Source organism: Arvicanthis niloticus, chromosome 4 (assembly GCF_011762505.2).
Source record: "Arvicanthis niloticus isolate mArvNil1 chromosome 4, mArvNil1.pat.X, whole genome shotgun sequence".
In the NCBI taxonomy this organism is placed as follows: Eukaryota; Metazoa; Chordata; class Mammalia; order Rodentia; family Muridae; genus Arvicanthis; species Arvicanthis niloticus.
Window position 1 is genome coordinate 75954988 of NC_047661.1, and position 16388 is coordinate 75971375.

The 16388-nt window shown below is 46.8% G+C and overlaps 7 non-coding genes across 7 annotated transcripts; 2 read left to right on the plus strand and 5 right to left on the minus strand.

Moving 5' to 3' along the window:
- Nucleotides 1-4967: 4967 nt before the first annotated feature.
- Nucleotides 4968-5131, minus strand: LOC117707942 (U1 spliceosomal RNA). Its single transcript, XR_004606684.1, has one exon. It is a non-coding gene; the product is annotated as a U1 spliceosomal RNA (small nuclear RNA).
- A 1957-nt stretch (nt 5132-7088) lies between these two features.
- LOC117707953 (U1 spliceosomal RNA) lies at nt 7089-7252 on the plus strand. The gene has a single exon (XR_004606692.1). It is a non-coding gene; the product is annotated as a U1 spliceosomal RNA (small nuclear RNA).
- A 3021-nt stretch (nt 7253-10273) lies between these two features.
- Trnan-guu (transfer RNA asparagine (anticodon GUU)) lies at nt 10274-10347 on the plus strand. The gene has a single exon. It is a non-coding gene; the product is annotated as a tRNA-Asn (tRNA).
- A 3586-nt stretch (nt 10348-13933) lies between these two features.
- On the minus strand, nt 13934-14006 carry Trnak-cuu (transfer RNA lysine (anticodon CUU)). Its single transcript has one exon. It is a non-coding gene; the product is annotated as a tRNA-Lys (tRNA).
- A 744-nt stretch (nt 14007-14750) lies between these two features.
- Trnah-gug (transfer RNA histidin (anticodon GUG)) lies at nt 14751-14822 on the minus strand. Its single transcript has one exon. It is a non-coding gene; the product is annotated as a tRNA-His (tRNA).
- A 722-nt stretch (nt 14823-15544) lies between these two features.
- Trnag-ucc (transfer RNA glycine (anticodon UCC)) lies at nt 15545-15616 on the minus strand. Its single transcript has one exon. It is a non-coding gene; the product is annotated as a tRNA-Gly (tRNA).
- A 376-nt stretch (nt 15617-15992) lies between these two features.
- On the minus strand, nt 15993-16064 carry Trnae-cuc (transfer RNA glutamic acid (anticodon CUC)). Its single transcript has one exon. It is a non-coding gene; the product is annotated as a tRNA-Glu (tRNA).
- Between the last annotated feature and the right edge of the window lie 324 nt (nt 16065-16388).

The following is a 16388-nucleotide window of genomic DNA, read 5'->3' on the forward strand; positions in this document are numbered from 1 at the left end:
TAGCAGGTTCTCTGAAGGTCCTTGAGGAGCAGATCTGCTGGGAACTCAGGTTCTGGGATCCCTCAGCCCAGGAATGGCTGCTGCACAGAGAAGACAAGTGTCCTCTCTGTCACAGGGTCTGCAGCATGGATAACTACCGAGGGTGTAACCTGGATACAATCGGTTTTATAATGCCTTGTCTGAGGTGTTGTACCCCGAATAGAAAAGCTCCCATTCAGTGAATCCATGCAGTGTGCCAGCCACCACCGAAGAGCTGTGTGTTCGTTCATCACTCATTTGTTCCTTAAAACAGGTCTGTGTCATGGCAGCATGTTTCATTAAATGTAAGAGGAACAAGGAGAGACGGGCCCAAAGACACACCTCCACAGGTAGAGAGATCAAGGCCAAGGGAATTAAGGAGACGCATGAAAGCTGAGGAAGCCAATGCAGGTGGTGGATGTGACGCCGGGAGGAAATCCCCAGTCACAGAGATGCACACAGAGAAGAACGTGGGTATGTGCAGAGAGCAGGGATCCATACAGGACAGCAGCAGTGATGGCGGAAAGGAGACAAAGCCAGAAGGAAATGGTAGGAAGACAGAGGATGAGGATAGACAGAAAGGGCAGGTGTCAGTGGGGAGACAGGAAGCCATGGCACCCACAGCTGTTGGGCACAGTCAGAGGAGGAACACAGCAGTGAAGTCAGAGAGACTGGAGAGACTGGGGGAGACGGAGATCCAGTAGGGACAGGGCAGGCAGATCTGGTTCTTGATAGCCTGTCCCCATTTTGTTCTCAGCCTTTGGGTGTTCATGGTCCTAAATGGTGGGTGAAGCAGGGTCAGCAGTGGGAAGGAGCAGGGTCATGCTATAGGTGTGAATCAGGAGTCCAGAGAGCACCTCCCAGGATTTCCAGGTCATTGTGGACCAGAAAAAAGAGCTGTAGCAGAAACCCATGAATAGTAATAAGCAACAGAGAACATTTATTCAAAGCACTTGCAAGTGGTTGATGGAGCTGGGAAAGGGTCATGAGAGTCATGGCTCTGTGTGTGGTCTGTGTAGTATCTATCCCTTCCTCTACATTTATGCTCCACACTTCCTCATGTCGTATCTCTCACGGGCGTCCCTCGTGGGCAGGGGCTTCCAGGCTTTCTGGCCACTGACTTTTGACATCTTCATCCTGAGTCTTCTCTCCATCTTCCTCATTGCCACAGTCTACTGGACCCTTTGATCTTCAGCCTGGGCTCTGCAGAGGCAGGGTGGGCAGCAGACCCAGAGAGCGGGGAGCAGACACCAAGAGATTGAGAAAGAGGTCCAAAAAGTGGGGGACAGGGACCTTAAGGCCTGGTGTAGGGTGGACAGACATGCAGAAGGCAGGAGGCAGGGAGCCCAAGAAGGAGCTAGAGACTTGAAAGAAGGAGGGGAACCTACTCAGCCCTAACCAACTGCCTGCTTGCAGTCTCACCTGCCTGGAACGAGTTTCTAAGGCCCGGTCCTCTGGCCTTTCTCTGCATAGGTCCCAGTGTCCCATGTCTGGGCTGGTGCTGTACCCAGATCTATCTGTGGGCCTTGTTGGAATTCACACACTTGGCTCTCCCTGGGTTCATTTTTGCTAACCAGAATCTTTATTTTCTCTGTGGGCTGGGGGTCTTGGAGAATGGACTCTATACACAGACAACCCTCTTGTTAGAGAAAGACTGCCCTAAGGGACACAGGGCTGTATAGCATGGGTAGTGGCTCTGGGATTTCTTGAGTGAGGTGACAGGAGAGCCAGCAAAACATACACACCACTCACAGTAAATAAACTGTGAAGGCCAGGAGGGTGTGGTGGCCTGTTTTTGTAATCTAAACACTTCTGAAATTGGCTCAAGAATGGTAGAAATTCAAGGCCATTTATGATAGGTAAGAAGAGCCTGTGCTATTTGAAACCTGGTCTCAAAAACAAAAACCAGAAGGGGCTGGAGAGCTAGCTACATAGTTAAGAGCTCTTGTTACTCTTGCAGAGGACCTGGGTGTGGTGTACAGTAGCTGACAATGATCTGTAACCACATTTTCAGAAAGTCTACTTTGGTGGACACCAAAAATTATGTGCTACACATACAAAAATATATGTATACATACATATATGCAGGTATAACAGTTGCGCATAAGAAAAAGTAAATCTAAAAATAAAAATAAGGCTGGTTATTGTAGTACACTTAATCCCACCACTTAGGAGGCAGAGGCAATCAGATCTGTGTGAGTTCTAGGCCAGCCAAGGCTACATAGTGATACCCCTTTTGAAAACAACAAGGAGTCAGATCTACAGTGTAGTCCCAGGTATCAGACATATACAATGTTTTCCAATCTATAATGAGGAAGAGAAGAACACGAAGATTCCCTATCCTGTATGTGCCATTACTGGTGAAAGTACAGTTATCTTAATTTTAAAAATTAAAACAATGGTGTCCAGGCCAGCTGGACAAGCAAGTGGGACCCTTAGACCCTGTGGAGAGGACTGAGATGCGGGAGAAAATAAAAAGGCACAGCAAATCAAGAAGTCTGATCAAGCTGGCAAAATTTTTATTGTTCACACAGGTTATATACTCTGAAAACAGGATATGGGGAGGGGTAGGAAAGGAAAGAGGGCTTTTCAGGTGGAGGAAGCTAGCTGCAGCTGTGGGGTCTACTAAGTTATTCCTACAAAGCCTTGCCATTACCAGGGATTCTAAAAAACATCTATCTAGCAGGATGTTGGCTAAATCTAGAGATCAGGAGGAAGGGTTACTAAGGTGTGTTGCTATGAGGCCTTGTTTTGAAGTTCTGAGAACTGACAAGTGAATCATGGAAGGTAAGCAGAAAGAAGACTATTGTAGATAGGAAAGCCAAGGGTGAGTGTTTGCCAAGAGTAAGGCCTTGCCATGGCTTCCCACACCGTGGTGGGAGCTTGACCTGTTACTTATGTCCTTAGTTCTAGTTACTTTGAAGCCTAGGGCAAGAGGACCTAAAGTTCAAGGTCTGTGTAGACTACAGAGCGAATTCACAGCCAGCCCTGGCAATTCAGCAAATAAAAGGTAAAGGAGAGCTGGAGATCTGTGGAAGAATGCTTTGCTAGCAGCAGGAAGGTGGTCCGAGGGTCTATATCACACTATATACCTCAGGAATGACAATTTAGGTAGAATTTGGAACTAGAGAGTTTTCTCAGTAAGTAAAGGCCTCTAGGCCTGACTACCTTGTTTTCCAAACTCTACCTGGCTAGCACATATACTAAGATGAGTGAATAAATAATTTTAAAAGTCTTTAAAGAGCCGGGCAGTGGTGACACACGCCTGTAATCCCAGCACTTGGGAGGCAGAGGCAGGCAGATTTCTGAGTTCAAGGCCAGCCTGGTCTACAGAGTGAGTTTCAGGACAGCCAGGGCTACACAGAGAAACCCTGTCTCAAAAAGAAACCAAAAACAACAACAACAAAAAGTCTTTAAAGATAGAATTTTCTTCCTAGTCTAGTGGCCATACCACCCTGATTTCACCCAGTCACCCCTGATCTGAGGCAGGTAATCGGAGTCAGCCCTGGGTAGTACTAGGACAGAAGAGTTTGAATCCCAAAACAAGCTTACTCACAGTAACTGAGCAACAGGGATTTTGGGAAACTAGAGCGGGAAAGACAATTCGACTTGGGATTTGAAAGGGGAACTGGAATCAAAGGCAGTCTGAAGAGTCAGTGCTGTAGAAGCAGATTCAAGGATGGCGGTTCCTCATGGTGACTGAAGAAAATGCTCTTCCAATCTTCCAATGAGGTTCAACATGTCTTAGACTCTTTGTTTGCCAAATAAATGTATTGCAGTTTTTTCCTAGACTACACAGACACCCCATCTGAGTGCCTTTCCTTCCCTCACAGAAATCAGGCCAAGATCCCCAACCTGCAGTTTGTCTTCCGAGGCAAAGGGAGCTTGGCACCTGAAAACGTCCGAAGTCACCGTGCGTCCACGACACACTTAAGAAATACTGACTTAAATATTTGCTTAAAACTAGAGAAAACCCCTATGACGGGAAAACTTGCCGCCAATGTCCTCGTTATATGTATGCACCTTATAAAAAAAGAGAACATAACGAGCCCTTCACGTGTAGTGGCTCACAAGTGCCTGTAACACCAGCTCTCGGAGGATCTGATCTCTGATAACACCCAAACGTCCTATACAGAGACACAACAGAATCAAACATACATCTTTTAAATATTTTAAACACACACACAAAGAGAGAGAGAGAGAGACAGAGAGAGAGAGAGAGAGAGAGAGAGAGAGAGAGAGAGAGAATGAGAATAAAAAGATACCATAAGGAATCTCCATACTCCCACCACTTGAAAGTACGGTTACAGACTATGACGTGTGTTACAGTAACCTTCGTCTTTCCTTCTATACTGTACGTCTGTACTTGCAGGAGTATAGGCATGTATCGAGTGCAAGTTGCAACCAATCAGGAAAAGCATACAGGTGGCAAGGTTTTTCTCTTAGCACCCCAGGTTGAGGAATGGCTTTTATGAACAGATGGCCATTGTCGCTCGGGCCATTTTTGTTTGGTATCTCCACAGAGAGAAGACCCAAGGAAAGCAGCAAGGCTTGCAAGGCGGGTTCGGTTGGCTTGTGCGGAAAAGGAAGCTGAGGCAGTTCCCTCCAGAATTGCGAGTTATTTGGAGGGAGAGCTAGCCTCAAGTGAAGGAACTGGAGAGGTAGCTGTCACGGACAGAACAGGACAGGACAGGACAGGACCACAAAGAAACCCCAGGCCCCCAGATCTGTGTGCTCTGAGTTGGAGGGTTCAGGACAAAGACACCGTAGGTGCAGGTTGAACTCCTCAATCAGGAGGCAGAGGAAACCCAAAAGTCTTGTACCCTAGCTTCGAGGGCATAGCACACGGCACGGGACAGACAAAGAACTGGAGCAGGCTGACAAGACACTGCGCGACAAGAGGAAGTTGCACTGATGGAAAGCAGTCTTATTTTTCGCACCAAGAAGATCAGGGGAGAGCGCGAACGCAGTCCCCCACTACCACAAATTATGCAGTCGAGTTTCCCGCATTTGGGGAAATCGCAGGGGTCAGCACACCCGGAGTGCAATGGGTGAGCCTCGCCCTGGGAAAACCACCTTCGTGATCATGGTATCTCCCCTGCCAGGTAAGTATGCCTGCCTCGCACCCAGCCCCGACTCACACCCGCCGGCCCGCCACCCTTAACGCATGGTCACTTCAACCCGCCCGACCGCGGGCCTCCCCGGACGCACACGCCATCCCTGCGCTCCGCTGACACAGGGGATCCGCACTCTCCTCCACGCCGCGCACGAAATCCCTCGCTTTCCACGGCGGCTGCGGACGCGACAGCCCCTGCGCGACCCTCATCTGCATAGACCACGCCCACGCACTGACATCTAGGATGACGTCCCAGTCACTCCCGCTACCCTTCTACGCGTTCCCCGCCGAACAGTGCAGCGCGCCCGCCAGCTGGGAGGAGGCGAAGTCACCCTGCCCTGCTGCCCTTCTCTGCGCCTCACCGGTACAGACCACGCACCATCCGCGGCGACCCGGGGAGCACGACACGCCCCTCCCCTTCGCCGGTCGGCGTGGTGAACTTTCTTGCCTGCGGGCAGCTGGAGTGTTCAAGGTCCTCTGGAGAACAATCGCCTTGAATTATCTTAAAGCCTTTAAATAGCCATTCTTTGCCCAACTCTGTGACCTAACCTTCTTGTAATGGCTTTTAGTAGGTATGAATTGAGGACTGCTGTGTTTAAGTAAAAGGCGTGTATCACAGGAAATAGAACATGTGCCACGACTTCGAAGGAGAAATGCACCAGAAAACTTCTGGTCGTGTTTCAGTGGCTTCTTGCCGCTTACCCGGACTCGGACCGATTGTCAGAGACTTGCGGTTTCTTCTGGATGGAACTGCCGTTACCGATTCATAAACGGTGTTTGCAAATGGATCAAGCTACAGCGGCAGATTCGTGCAAACTAAACTGCTATCTTGACAAGGAAAATTGAAATTGTGCCCCCAAAAGATTTATAAACAGGTCCGCACCCTCTTTTACCCTATTAACTTTTCCTTTCCATTATCTCTGGTTGGTGGTGGGCTAAAAAGAAAGGTCTATTAAAAATACGTCTATTAAAATACGTTTTAAAAATATCAACAATTGTCCTCCATTCCCATAATAAAGAGAAACAACCTCGACTTGGAACCAGCCTTTACGGCTCGGTTAGGCTCCGGGTCACAAATAACTTATGTCATGGTTGCCACTAACATCCCCTGCACCTCACTCTTAGAAGAAAAATATAATTCTTCAAAATGGACAGATGTCTTGGGTAACAACTATTAGAAAAGAACAACACTGGTGTACTTAGAAATAATTCTGTCCCTTTAATCCCAGCACTTGGGAGACAGAGGCAGGCGGATTTCTGAGTTCGAGGCCAGCCTGGTCTACAGAGTGAGTTGCAGGACAGCCAGGGCTACACAGAGAAACCCTGTCTCAAAAAAAAAAAAACAAAAAACAAAAACAAAAACAAACAAACAAAACCCCAAAGAAATCTGTCAATACCTTTGCTGCGTAAATCTCTGACCTGCCTAAGTTCCTAAGTTTACAGTATTGTCTCTGTATTTAAATTGCTCCATGTATAACAAGGGGACAAGACCGAAGAGAAATATAAATATATAAATATATAAAGACCGGCGAAGGGGAGGGGCGTGTCGTGCTCCCCGGGTCGCCGCGGATGGTGCGTGGTCTGTACCGGTGAGGCGCAGAGAAGGGCAGCAGGGCAGGGTGACTTCGCCTCCTCCCAGCTGGCGGGCGCGCTGCACTGTTCGGCGGGGAACGCGTAGAAGGGTAGCGGGAGTGACTGGGACGTCATCCTAGATGTCAGTGCGTGGGCGTGGTCTATGCAGATGAGGGTCGCGCAGGGGCTGTCGCGTCCGCAGCCGCCGTGGAAAGCGAGGGATTTCGTGCGCGGCGTGGAGGAGAGTGCGGATCCCCTGTGTCAGCGGAGCGCAGGGATGGCGTGTGCGTCCGGGGAGGCCCGCGGTCGGGCGGGTTGAAGTGACCATGCGTTAAGGGTGGCGGGCCGGCGGGTGTGAGTCGGGGCTGGGTGCGAGGCAGGCATACTTACCTGGCAGGGGAGATACCATGATCACGAAGGTGGTTTTCCCAGGGCGAGGCTCACCCATTGCACTCCGGGTGTGCTGACCCCTGCGATTTCCCCAAATGCGGGAAACTCGACTGCATAATTTGTGGTAGTGGGGGACTGCGTTCGCGCTCTCCCCTGATCTTCTTGGTGCGAAAAATAAGACTGCTTTCCATCAGTGCAACTTCCTCTTGTCGCGCAGTGTCTTGTCAGCCTGCTCCAGTTCTTTGTCTGTCCCGTGCCGTGTGCTATGCCCTCGAAGCTAGGGTACAAGACTTTTGGGTTTCCTCTGCCTCCTGATTGAGGAGTTCAACCTGCACCTACGGTGTCTTTGTCCTGAACCCTCCAACTCAGAGCACACAGATCTGGGGGCCTGGGGTTTCTTTGTGGTCCTGTCCTGTCCTGTCCTGTTCTGTCCGTGACAGCTACCTCTCCAGTTCCTTCACTTGAGGCTAGCTCTCCCTCCAAATAACTCGCAATTCTGGAGGGAACTGCCTCAGCTTCCTTTTCCGCACAAGCCAACCGAACCCGCCTTGCAAGCCTTGCTGCTTTCCTTGGGTCTTCTCTCTGTGGAGATACCAAACAAAAATGGCCCGAGCGACAATGGCCATCTGTTCATAAAAGCCATTCCTCAACCTGGGGTGCTAAGAGAAAAACCTTGCCACCTGTATGCTTTTCCTGATTGGTTGCAACTTGCACTCGATACATGCCTATACTCCTGCAAGTACAGACGTACAGTATAGAAGGAAAGACGAAGGTTACTGTAACACACGTCATAGTCTGTAACCGTACTTTCAAGTGGTGGGAGTATGGAGATTCCTTATGGTATCTTTTTATTCTCATTCTCTCTCTCTCTCTCTCTCTCTCTCTCTCTCTCTCTTTGTGTGTGTGTTTAAAATATTTAAAAGATATATGTTTGATTCTGTTGTGTCTCTGTATAGGACGTTTGGGTGTTCTTCTAAGTCAGATCCAGAGCTGGTGTTACAGACACATGTGAGCCACCATATGTGGTCTTAACCAGCTAACCATCTCTCGTTCTTATTTGAGTTTTTAAATTCAAAATGTTGATGACATGTCTTTTAAGAACAGGCTGTGGAACGGATGTGGGTAAGCGAGAGCAATGTATGAGAGGAAGAAAATCCCAGGTTTAGAAAAGAGTGTTGGTTGAAGATGGGTATTTGCAGGCAGCAGACATATACACTGAAGATAAAGAAGAATGTAATAAAATTTTTATTTTTGTAGCTCGCTCAGTAGGTCAAGGTGTCCTAGAACTCACTGTGGTTCATCCACCTGCCTCTGCTCCCCAAACTAGGATTGAAGCCCAGAAGAAGGGGTTGTTTGTTTTGTTATTGTTGCTTTTAGGGTTTTATTTTTTGAGACCAGGTTTCTCCATGCAATAGCCCTGACTGTCCTTGAACTTGATTTGTAGGCCACAGTTAACCTAACACAGAGATCCACCCACTTGCCTCTGTGCAGGGTCACCGCACGGGGCTTTTGTTCCGTTTTGTTTTAAGAGAACTATTTGGAGGCAGTTGTAAGACAGTGATTATGGGGTGGCCATCAGAACATGGGGACATTAGGGCCGATCTCACATGATCTCTCTTCTGGGTTTAAACAAATACACAGTTGACTTTCTTCATAGTGGTATGTCAGCAAAGTGATTCTGAGCATGTTTTCAGGAGCCATGCTACCCTGCTTTCAAATCCCGAGGTTGACATTTCATGTCAGTAGATGTGGCTGTCTTTGTCCCCAGTGTTCTCACATCCCTCTTCTTCCTGGCATCGGGGTCCACCAAGGTCCTCTGCTAAGCACCTATCACCCCGAGCTAGCCAAATTCTGCTATCTTTCTGCTATTGTTTCTCTCAGTACCTGGAATAGAATCTGTGTCATCCCTGTCTGTCAGAAAGCCATTAAATCCATTATCTGTATTTACAGCCGACTACCTCCAACAACCAGGCATTTAGTTCTGCATTATATACCCCCAACACGCACCAAAGCCCCCCCCCCGCCCCCGAACCTTCCCCCGCACTACTTCCCAGACTCTTATGTCCCCATTAACACATACCTGCAACATCCAAGTTCCACGCTAGTCCCCAGGCTGTTCTGGTTTGCACACTTCTCTCCCCTGCAGCTATCTGATCTGGTCCTCTTAAAACTGGCGAGGCTTTCCCTACCTTTCCTGGTCTCTCTGTCCCAGAGAGATTGCCATGGAACTTTAAAACTGACCAATAAACCGTGCTTTCTCCCCATGGAGTGGTCCCCATCCGCGGTGTCACTGTGTTCTCGATTAGGCGATGGACACTCTACCGCTGCGCTGTCCGCAATCCTCTTTTTCACCTTTGATTTGCCGTGATCACGGTATTACTCAACTGTACAGGATGACTATATATAGTCCAGGCTGGACTTGTGATCCTCTTGCCTCAGCCTGCCAGAGTCTGTGGATTACTAGCCTGGATAAGTAGGCTCGGCTTTTGTTTTCAACAGTTCCCACAGCCACTGGAGGAGACCCAAAGACTAGGCCACTTTCCCCTGAGAGGCGGGGCAATGGGTTTGTCTTTAGTGCACATGGAGTTCCCACTGAGGACCTCTGCCAGATTCTAACAGCTCGGGGAATGTAGGAAACATTCCTCCAAAAAGCAGGTCTGCTTTTCTCATTCTGGAGTCCTCGTAGAACTAAAAGCCCTCCGGGACATTTTTTTCTTTGGAAGTCATGTGCTGGAATGTCTTTCTCTCCAAGCGCACACGCGCACGTGTGTCCCTGGGTGCCTGGCGAGCTCTGGAAAAAGTGAAGAAGCCGCGGGGCACGCGGCGGGCGCAGGGGCTCGACCCACCTGCACTCGGGCCTGCGGGGCCCCGGGTGGAGGCTGAGGATGCTACCTGAGTGGACGAGTGAGCGGCTGTGGTGACCAGTAGAAGGCAGGCGACTCTTGAGACTGAGAAACTGGAACCCCGCGTTGGGAGGAGGTCTGAGGCACAGAGCTGAGTTCCGCCGGATTAATATGCAAATTTGCTAAAGACAATTAATGTTCTCGGTGTCTTGATTTAGTTTCTGGAATGCTGGGAGTTTTGCAGATCACAAAAGCTGAAGACGGCCGGAATAAACCGGAAGTTAAAAAATATATTCTAAGATTAGCAAATGGATTTACAGCCTCCACTCTGCATGTCTCTGTGGCGCAATCGGTTAGCGCGTTCGGCTGTTAACCGAAAGGTTGGTGGTTCGAGCCCACCCAGGGACGGTGCCTTTTGCCTAGTTAAAATTCTCTTCTCTAGTCATTTAAAATTAGATTTGTCTTCCTTAAAAGTCTGAAGAGTCCTTAAATAATACAAGAAGACTCCAATTCTACAAAGACTTCTAACCTGCTACTAATTCAGCAAACGTAGCTTTCCCATAGTCTATGTCTGGGGTCTCAGAATTCCTAGATCCCCTAAATAACTATTTCTTTGCTTCACAAAATGACAGTATTGCATGCTGGTCCCCCAACCCAGCCCTCAGAATAAGACTTTGAAGAAAAGGGCTAATAGAAAAACTTCTCAAATTCACCCACTATTTGATGAGAAAAGCTTGGAAACATTTGTGTACACAAATCAACGTTGATTAAAAATTAGCCAGTATAGTAGTTTTTTTCAGTTACAACATCAATATTTCCATTTTTAATTTTATTTCTGGCTGTTCAAGTCTGTAGCCCTGTCTGTCCTGGAACTCACTCTGTAGCCCAGGCTGGCCTCGAACTCAGAAATCCTCCTGCCTCTGCCTTCCAAGTGTTGGTATTGAAGGTGTGCGCCACCATTGCTCAGCCCTCTTGTACTTTTAAAGCAGGAGAGGTGAGATTAAATTTATTCACCTACTTTGGCCTTTTCCCTTTCTTTTTTTCTTTCGTTTCTTTCTTTCTTTCTTTCTTTTTTTTTTTTTTTTTTAGGCGGAGAGGTATTGTCCACTCTTAATTTTGAGACAGAGTTTTATGAATGGCCAAGCCTGCCATTCTAAGTGTGTAAAACCAAGTAGGCTTTGACTTGTGACCCTTGCACCTCTGCTTCTGGAGGTAGGTGGGATTATACACCTGTACTGCCAAGCCTGAACAACCCTCAGATATGTTACATTTCTCCCTAGTTTTTGAAAAGAAAACAAGAGCGAAGTGTCTTTGACTGCTGCCAGTGTAGAGGAGATCTGATTAAAACACCTCAGCCGGGCTGTCCTGTTCAAAGTAAAATATTTGCTGGGCCTTTAATCCCAGCACTCAGGAGGCAGAGGCAGGCAGATCTCTATGAGTTCAAGGCCAGCCTGGTCTACAGATTAAGACCTTGTCTCCAAGGGCAAAAGAGGTGAAAAATCTATAGTTGGGAGGCTCAGGTCAGAGGACCTTGGGGAGCCATAGCAAGACCCTGTCTAAGAGCGCGCATGTGCATTCTCCCCCTCCCCTCACAGTCACATCTGAGCAGAAATAGAGCACTTTCCTAACCACAAGTGTGAGAAACACCATCCATTGTCAGTTCTAATAGTGACTTTCACTTCTTTACCAAGTATGTTTTTTAGCTTTGCCCATTCACCTCACCCTCTAGATAAAAAATTATTAAGATTTTCCAACATGTGGAACAGGGGGCATTAGCTAGGACTTATTGCATAGCCATAACCTATTGGTAGAAATCTGTATAATTATTATCAAGATGAAGTTATAATTTCTTAAATGGTACAAAATTTACTTTGATTTCAAATTTAAGGTTTTCATTGGTATGAGCCTCTTATTAATATAAAAATGAGATGAATATTGATACTCTCATGGGCATTGTGCCTGTATAACACATTTAGGAATACAAGGCCTAGACCCAGCCCTTTTTTAACTGATTTGGGACGGTTAACCTATGAGTTAAGGGACTATAGCAAATTCATGGTTTTGAGTTTATTGTTAGGGTGTTTTCCATATTTTATTTAGAAATAGCTGAGAGGAGTGAACAGACAACAGTCCAGGTTACCTTACATGGATAGTTGGTTTTCAAAACATCAGAAGTCCATAGAACTGATGCTACAAATATTTATATATAATGTTCATTTTGATTAGAGACCTGTCTGCTCCTGACAGCTTCCTGTTGTGGATTCTAAGAAAAAATTGAGCATCCTTGGAGATACTCCAGTTGTGCGGTGACAGCCACTAGGCAAGAATTGCCTCTCTCCATCTACAGACAAATTACTGTCCAGAAAAGGACACACTTGCAGAATAGTTCACTGATTATATCTGCCTAGACAGAGTAATCAGCCCTTAATAATCCTGCATCACTAAGGTCTGTCAGATGATTCTGGGCCAGAAGGCTGAAGATTTGATGCTCCAACGTTCGGTAGTATAGGGGCTTTTCAGGTGTTCAGTGGTCTCTATAAATTGGCTAAGTTTTAGAAGCTATGCTTAGTGCTTCCCATAACTTCAGTTAACTCAGTCATTCTGGATTTCTGATGGGGTTGAAGACCTATAGTCTCATAACCAATCCTGGCTATTTACTTTGAGAGAAAAGATCTGAGTAGATGGTTTCCAGCTGACATTCATTCTAAAGCCAAAAAGCCAGGATCAAAAGTAAGTGTTTTAGTTAGAAGAGATGACAGAGGTTCTGGTTAGTCAACAGAATGATGGACTGGGTATTAGGACTATCTTGTACCTCACTGGTACAATTAGGAATAAGTATGCTCTAATGTATTTTGAGAGAAAAGTTCTACTTTAACAGGAAGAGTGATATGTAGGAGGAGCTAAGTGGGAAGGAGTACTGAGAGGAAGAGATGGAACAAGGAGAGAAGATGAAGAAGAGGAGAAGCTAGGTGATGAGAGAGAGAAAGAGAGAGGGGGCATGGAGGCAGATGTTTACATGTCTCCACCAGTCAAAGATAGTTTTTATATCTAGGCTGGGTTTTGGGTTACGCTTCTGATTGAGCATTACCAAACTTATAAATCCTTTGATTAACATTTAAAAAAAATCGTATAAAAGCAAAAAGGAAAGGGGGGGCATGGGACAGGGGTGTTCTAGGGAGGGGAAATGTGGAAAGGGGATGGCATCTTAAATGTAAATAAAATATAAAATAAAAATAAAATTTTCCAACATGGGAGGCTGACACAGAAGCATCATATTTCCTGGGCTAGACTGGGCTGCAGAATGAATGAGTTCAGGTCCAGCTTGGGCAAATAAGCGGGAATCTTGTCTCCAACAAAAAGGAAAAAGGGTTTGGTGGGGATAAGGACTTAGCTGAGTGGGAGAGAGTTTACATAACGAACTTGAAAGCTCTGGATTTGATCTCCAACACCCAGAGTAACTCAATAGTAACGTGTTTGCCTGGGTAGAAACTCTCCTACAGTTCTTCTATGGATGCTATTTGGTCTTCTTAAAGCAGAGTCCTGGATAAGATGAAGGAAGGGACAGAGGAAAGCCATAGGGCGCTGTTGGGCAGTTAGCATGGAACAGGGACCCAGGTCTCCCACGACTCTGAAATCCCTGGCTGGAATCTTTGTAAATCTAGAGTTTGGAATAAATGGGGTAAAGTTTTGGAGTAATTTGCAGGTTTGTATTATCATCGTCATTATCGTTATTATTAATGGTTATTTTGTTGTTGCTGGGATTTTTTTTATTGTCGTTTTGTTATTTTTTTTCAGCCAAGGATTCATTTAATCCAGGCTGATTATAGAACACCTTGTGCCTTCTCCTCCTAAGACCAGTTTAAAACAGTGGTGTAAATGAAAATTTTGATGCTTACGAGTCGATTCCCAGCTGAGATGAGAATCAAAATTGCAAGGAGCAGGGTTTTTAAAACAAAACAAAAACAAAAACCAACCCAGAAGTACTAAAAGAAAGCGCCCAACGTGGGGCTCGAACCCACGACCCTGAGATTAAGAGTCTCATGCTCTACCGACTGAGCTAGCCGGGCCCTGTAGATAATACCTCTTTCTATGTCTTTATAATCTTGTGTATAATGGCGCAATTGTTCCAATTGTCGTTAGCAAAGTTCCAGAACCTATAATTTAGTGCCTTTTGTCTGATACTCTTGATACACAGAGACAGGTGGGTCTCTCTGCCTCCTCCAGCTCTTTCTGAATGGTATCACTGAGAGCTGGGTTTCTGGGGCGCGTAGCACTGAGGAGCAGCCGAGCGAGCGCGCGGACGCGGAAGGCAGTCCTTGTGGCGTTCGGGTAGTGCGGGACGGGTGTGAGGGGACTTGTATTTCCGGAAGCTGGCTCTTCTACCCTGGTGCCTTTTTCGATGTAGACCTCTGTGATGATGGCTCCGGGTGTGAGAGACTCTTACTGGGAAAATAGGTACTATTCATTCTTCTTCGGCAGAAGTTTGTTTTTAACACCAAGTTTGTGATGCCCGAGTAACAGGCCATCTGGTGTAGAATCGACAGAGACACGGGCGCTCTCCTCCCTAAGTGTTTGGTTCTCCGACAGAGAGTGGATGTGCCAAGTTTTAGTATCACCGGGCTATTTCTCCCTTGCGTTTGGGAAGGCAGGAACAGGCTCCTTTGCAGATCTGGCTCTTCCCAAGAGTTTAGGATCCTCGTATTGGATAAGCCGCGTGGAATTATTTAGCGGACTCAGTTTTACCGCAAAGGCAAAATCAGAGCTTTGTTAATTAGTAAATAAAAAGGCTGCAAAGGGACGGTACTACTAAATGCCGTGACTCGGATTCGAACCGAGGTTGCTGCGGCCACAACGCAGAGTACTAACCACTATACGATCACGGCGAGCCACCGGGCAAGCAGCGGGTTGCGGCCTCAATTTAATGGCCTTTGAATGAGAGTAGCCTTCCTGCGTTGTCTGGTTTATTTAATGTACTCTATATGGCCGTAATGTCAAAAGTCTGGCTTTGTAAGCTTGATGCTTCCGCAATACTAGCGTGAGCATCAACTCCTCGCTTCCCGGGATTTCCTGACCTGGGATGAGAAACCGCCGCCCGCCGCCCGCCGCCCGCCGCCCGCCGCCCGCCGCCCGCCGCCCGCCGCCCGCCGCCCGCCGCCCGCCGCCCGCCGCCCGCCTATGTTGTTTCTCTCCAAAGAAACAAGCCATTTTGCAGGCATTCCCAAACCACATTCTCATTTACGTCTCCACCCTGTGCTCTGGAATCAATGGTTTTGTTACCAGAATGGTGCAACCAGAAAAGAAGCAGAGCTGGTGAGGGAGCCCTTCTCCAGGGCGGTGTTTCCTGGCTCCACTCATAAAGCGATACCTCCCTAACCGAAGGCGGGGCTGCCTGTAAAGTATCAGAAGAGAGTCAGCCATCATTTTAGATACTTCCCTAAAAAAACCGAAAAAGATTATCCGTAGATGTCTGTGACGCCATTCGCTGTTCGAACAAGATCCGCATAGTGTATGACACATAAACGCTTGGAAAGAAACTCGGGAGGGTTGGATCTCAGGGATCAGGGATCGTTGGATAGCTGAACGTAAAACGTAAAAAGTAACCCAATGCGTTGGCCGGGAATCGAACCCGGGTCAACTGCTTGGAAGGCAGCTATGCTCACCACTATACCACCAACGCAGGTCATGTCTGTGCTCGCTTAGTTTTCTTATGAAGGCTAGAACAGACCTTTTTTTTTTTTTTTTTTTCCTTGCAAATTTATTCTGATTGAAGAGAAGAGAGAGAGAAAAAAAATTTATAAGACAGAAGAGAGATGACAGACAGACACTCTAGGATTCGTCCTAGATCTTTAAACTTGATCTCCAAGTTTAAAGAAAATAATTTTTTTTAATCGTTTGAAGGAAGCTTCTAGAATCGTGAGATCCAGTAAAAGGCTCTGCTATGGATATTACTCATATGTGATATTCTTTAGAATAAATGTAGAAACGATTGCACTTTACATTTTCATATTTCTAGTGATTTTTATATTTTTCTAGAAAATTGAGAAAAAAAGTATTTCCCTGACCGGGAATCGAACCCGGGCCGCGGCGGTGAGAGCGCCGAATCCTAACCACTAGACCACCAGGGAAGCTGACTGGCTCGTCCGGTTAAGATCATATGACTCGAAATAACTGTGTGATTCCGTTCATCTTTGGTGAAGTTTTAAAATTATACAGAGTATCTTCTTCGTATTGAAACTACTTTTCCAGCGCATCTCTTTTAAATAAATAAAAACAAAAACAAACAAACAAAAAACCAAAAGAGTTCTCAAGCCTAGCTCTTAAGCCCTGGAGAGAATTCCGTACACAGGATCACACTCCCAAGACCAGAGAGACAAACCTCTGTAGACAAATCGCCGGATCTAGCAGGGGCTTTGGCAAAAGTACCAAGCAGTTTTCTTAGAGGGTATAAA